Genomic DNA, 6000 nt, shown 5'->3' with positions numbered 1-6000 from the left:
GTTATACACAACCTTTAGAGAGCAATTAACTTCTACCGATGCGTAGAGGTCGATAAAAGCAATAACTTTCGTGTAGATTGCAAAAGCAAACAAATCAAAAATCGGTGGTGTTTTGATGGAGTGAAGATGGCGATCGATTGGAGATATGAACACCAAAAGATCGATAATCTTAATAACGGATTAGTATACAAAGTTTGTTATGTGTTGATCTCTAGAAATGTTTTAAAAGTGTATATATAGATATAGAATATATTGGTGACTGATTATATTATATATTAATTATGTTTAATGTGCTATAACCAACTAGCGTAATACACAGATTTTGACAATTATCACATGTGACTCTTGACTTTGTCATTATTGTTGTCCTATTAGTTTAAACTAGTTTTGCGAACCCTCGCTTCGCGTCGAGGGTTCGGTTTTCAATGTATTTTATTGCGTTTAGTTTGTAAAAAAAAATTCGTGGCTAACGATGATGTCGTTGAATCGCAACTCGAATCGAACTAAAATGTATAATCCGTGAAAGATTTAAATGTTATTTTAAATTAATAATATATGTGCATCTCTGCGTTTCGCTATGGAATTGGACTTTTGAAAATTTAACGCAAAATCAACGTGTATGAAAAGTACCTCAAATATTTAGCCCTTTTTTTTTAAAAAGCGTCCGTTTTGCGTATGGTTAGTGACATTGTGTTCCTAAAATTATTTCGAGTTTAACGATGGTGTCGGAAAAAAATTTAACTCGTTGCGAGCGAGAAGATATGACTCGTTGAATATTTGGGTGAAGTTTATATAAGATTTTTTTATAAAAATGGTTATTTGACACTTTACCCCCTGATTGAGGGGTCGGTTTTAATTATTTAATTAAGTGGGGGAGTTTTATTTGGGGGAAAAAAAAGACAAAAAAAATTAAAAGACAAAATTACCCTTAGTTACTATTCATAAGTTTTGTCTATTAGTTATGTTAGTAATTTATATATTTATATATTTTATTAATAGTTAATTAGTTGGTAAATATATTAAAGATAACCATAATTACATGTAGTTTTATGATACATTAAACTAATTCGGATTATTATGATGCATCCTTCAAAATGACTTCGTTCCTAAACCTTTGGCCAAAACATTTTAACTTTTACTTTAATTACTAAAACTTTAGTTATTAAAGTTTTAATTATTAAAATTACTTCTACTTAATACCCGAATAAGATGACATGAATTGTAAAGGTTGTGAAGATTTATTAATTAATTTATTTAATTAATTTTATTAATTAACTACAATATTATAGTCCCACTACAAGTATAAAAAGATAAATGAAGAGTCATTATTTGACCTGCGAAACGTTTTGGTCACAAGACAATTTGCTATTCTTGTTTCTTGTTACTTGCTATCCCTTTTCACACATTGGATACTTTTTTTTATTGAAGTTCATGCATGAAGACTCTCTTTCCACACCTTTTTCTATCTATTTAATATGCACCGATTATAATAGATGGCTAGTTAAATTATTGTTCCTTCACAACTTGCAATTAAATACACTACACATATATATGTCTTTCTCGTTGAACAAGATATCACACACACAAGCATCCATAATCATCCAACTTTTCCTATGTGATATAATATATAGGTGATAATCTCGTCATGTTAATACAAATTAAAATAACAAGAACTTTGGAATTGTTTGCCATTTCAAATGGGTGGGACATAGTTTTACATGGGAATTCTATATTACTAGGTGAACAATCAATGAATCAACTTGCTTGATGGATGTATTCACAAGTAATTCACTTTCTATATTTTCTTTATCATTACTACTACTAGTGTTATGTACACTAGCACTGCATCTCTCGAATTTGCTTTCAAGTGGAAAAGTAAAGTGTTGGCAACAAGTGTTAATTGGGGCTACTTGTTTACACACGTTTTCATTTAATATATGTGTAAATAATAATAATAATAAACTTTATTACTGGGAATAATTATTAAGTTAATTATTAGTTTGAATTATTAACTCAATAATTAGTTTCTGAATTATTTAGCCTTCAAAATATTAACACATATCAAAATGTGTAAAGAAAGAAAGAAAGAAAGAAAATTTGGCGTAGAAAATTATACAACATTAACTAATAGTCGTTAAGTATTTAATGGAAAAAGTCGGGTTGTTACATTACCCACCCGTTAAAGAAATTTCGTCCAGAAATTTGACTGATGGCTGTCGTTGAAAACAATGATATTTTTGTATCATAAGATCCTTACGTTCCTACGTGAACTCGAATTCTCGAATTTGATCAAGAACAAATGTTTGACTTTTTATAAAAATAAGTTTGACCTTAAAATTCGATTTCGTCTGAAGGAATTGGAAACTGAAATTCTACAGAAATTTTGTTTAGATACTTCCTAACACTCTTGCATTTATAGATTTTGAAATACCAAATTGAATTCGAGTTTTTGATTTAAAAGTTTTGAACAGAGATATCGCTAAAAAAAAAATTCGTTTCTCCTTCAATTACAGCAGCACGTTGGATATATGCAGTAGGAATTTTGTTTGGCAACTTTAATGAATTGGACGTGTAACAAACTACCGACATAAACAAAATTGAAAACAGTTTGATGGAAATGACTAACGATTTCGTACAAGAGTTGGAAAAAAAATAAATAAATAAGTAAATACATATACTGCAGATTAGGTAATGAACTGAAACAGATTTTTGTTATTTACTGGATGGATCGAATTTCATAGATAAGGACAGGTGGTTTGATTAAGTTGTGAATTGCGTATTTTTTTTATCAGCTTTTATGATCCTGTATATACATATATATATATATATATATATATATATATATATATATATATATATATATATATATATATATATATATATATATATATATTTACATTTTTATTAACATTTTTATTTACACACAATGGTTCGTGAATCGTCGGGAAATAGTCAAAGGTCAAATGAATATATGAACATAGTTCCAAAGTTTTCGAGACTCAACATTACTGACTTTGCTTATTGTGTCGGAAACATATAAAGATCAAGTTTAAATTTGGTCGAAAATTTCCGGGTCGTCACAGTACCTACCCGTTAAAGAAATTTCGTCCCGAAATTTGAGTGTAGTTGTCATGGTTAACCATAGAGATGTTTTCATGACGAATATAAGCTGATAAATAGAGTTTTATCATCATTGAGTAATATGGATAAAACAATTCGATTGTTCGAAAAGTACAAATGAAGCTATCACTAAATAGTGAAATGAGAAAGACAATTTTTCATCATAACTTTTGACTAATCATGGTTGAATTCCGGAATTCAAGGGGTTTAGAGAAAATCTTCGAAATCTATATAAGATTTGATTCTTCGGTAAATCAGGAAATTAGGATCTCTCTAATTAAATACGGAAATCTGCCTTAATTTCTTTATCAGATATTTCGCTATAAATTAACTTCTTCCATTTCATTACTTTTACCACTCCCATACTCAATTTTCAATTTCAAAAGATTGTGAAAATGTTTAATCCAGTTCTAATCCTTGATATTTTCTAATTATCATTTCTGTCATTCTTCTTTTCAATCTTCCACTAGAAGAATCTGTTTACTTCTACTATTACCATGGGGTGATACTATTCTTAATTATATCGTGTCTTTATATTGCTATTCGTATTAACATCCACGGTTTGTAACCTCCGTGTTATTAGTGAGCTTTATATTTTTTTCTTATATTTTGGAGCTCTTTGACTTTTTTATTCTCTTCTCATCCTCTAGTAAAGCGAGTATCGGTCCAGAATTTGTAAGTATGGAACTTCGAATGAACTTAATGTTCTAAACAAGAAAGAACGTAATAGCACGATTTGATTTGTCAAATTACCAGAATCACTGAGAATAGAACTATCAAGAATATACTTTCTTGATATGTTTAGAAGTTAAGCAGAATGAAAGAGTTATGTAACATGGTACGTGATGACGGTATGGTCTGTGAATCATCATGTTCCATTTAGAAACTCTGCATGACTTACTGTAATATAATCACGTTGATCGAGTGTCATTATATTATACTAACTCGTGCTTCAGCTCCCAACATTACTTCAAAACATTCATATTTTTAATTTGAAGGTTCGCAGAATATAGAAACTAAAACAGTTTCTTTTTTATGATATAATACGAATGGCTCATAGAGATAATTAATATCGAACGAGAATATTTATGAAGATATCTTCAGAAATATTGAGGATATTAATAAAGAAAGGTACGATGATATCTTAGGATTTTAGAATGAAATTGTGATGAAGAAATTCATTCACGATGATTTAGAGCGATTAAGGAGTAAGGTATTCGCTAAAGATTTCATCAGAAACAGAATCATCTAGATTCTTTATGTACAAGTTTAGTCCTTGTAATTTGTTCAGAGTCTCCTTCATGGTTTGCTCAATCTGGTTTCCAGTTCCAACTTTTCTGAGCTTTGCCAACGTACTATTCTTTATCTTTATACCTTCGACGATTAAGGTCGTGTACAGTTTTTGCTGTTGTATCCAGCTTGTACAGTTTTTGCTGCTTTATTCAGCTTGTACAGTTTTTGCTGCTGTATTCAGCTTGTACAGTTTTTTTGCTGCTGTATTCTGCTTTTTCAGAATTTGGAGTATTGATTTGTAGACTGGGTGCTTTTCAAAATTTCAGAAATGAAGGTCGTAATTCTAGGAGATAATTGTTATATGTATACATATAACTATGTAGAAATACTACGAGATTCGAAATACTAATTACTGATTCTAGGCAATTGGTATGGCAATTATTGTTACATGGTATAGATGTATACATGATGGGGTTTTCAATGAATATAATGATTTTTCGGAAATTCCAAATTCATTGAAGTTGCTGGAAAGTTTACTGCTAATGTGGTGGAATATAAATGGTTTTTCGGTAACGATGATGACAGGCAAACTTATATATTGAGGTTATAATAAGGCTAATTCGAATGGAAGTCGAAGTTGATTTGCTGAAGCTATGACAAAATTGGCTAATTGAAAACAGAATTGAAATGTTATTTTCGGTAATAACAATGCCAAAGGAGCTAGAACAGACACGTGTTAAACGTTTACACAGGTTCCGAGTGTTTACAAGTGCATAACTATATGCATCAATCTTTTCTTCCATAGATGAAGTGCGGTTGGTTCATCCTCTCGATTGAGGTGTATTTAAGAATCATGAAAGGTTTGAACGCAGATTGGAATCGTCAAGATACAAATGAGGTTTAAGATGAAATCAAGTGGCAAACTTGAAGAATTATTTAGTTTCATATATTATAATCAATATTTTAATTCATTTTAATTGCCCAATGTCATTAGTCCACAGTCGATAATCCACAGTTAACAGTTCAATAATTCATATATAATTTAATATATAATATTCGAATTAACTAATACTTATCGTGACCCGTGTACATGTCTCAGACTCGATCACAACTCAAAGTATATATATTATTATAGAATCAACCTCAACCCTGTATAGAGAACTCGATCATTACTGCATATAGAGTGTCTATGGTTATTCCAAATAATATATATATATATATATATATATATATATATATATATATATATATATATATATATATATATATATATGCGTCGATATGATATGTCAAAATCTTATATACGTGTCCCGATATTTAAAGTGCGTAAAATAAATACAGAATTTAAATGACGATAAATAATATTGCGATAATTAAATTACGCTAAATAAACTGCGATAAAAATGTAATCAGTTAGCTAGGAACAGTTAGCGTGGATTCTTAACAAAATTTCTCATAGTTAATTTGTTTGTTTCTAACAAATTTTATTTTGTCCAATGTTTTCTTCATTATGCCACTTGTTGAATTCTGATAAATCAAAATACAAATATGAAATTGAATGAAAATAATTATTTTGTGATGAACGGTTACGTATATCTGTGGATGTAAGTAGGATAGTAAATGACTATTGAATCAGATTTGAAGAAT

The sequence above is a fragment of the Rutidosis leptorrhynchoides genome, chromosome 7 (genome assembly GCF_046630445.1).
Source record: "Rutidosis leptorrhynchoides isolate AG116_Rl617_1_P2 chromosome 7, CSIRO_AGI_Rlap_v1, whole genome shotgun sequence".
NCBI lineage: Eukaryota > Viridiplantae > Streptophyta > Magnoliopsida > Asterales > Asteraceae > Rutidosis > Rutidosis leptorrhynchoides.
Note: the sequence above shows the minus strand (reverse complement) of the source record.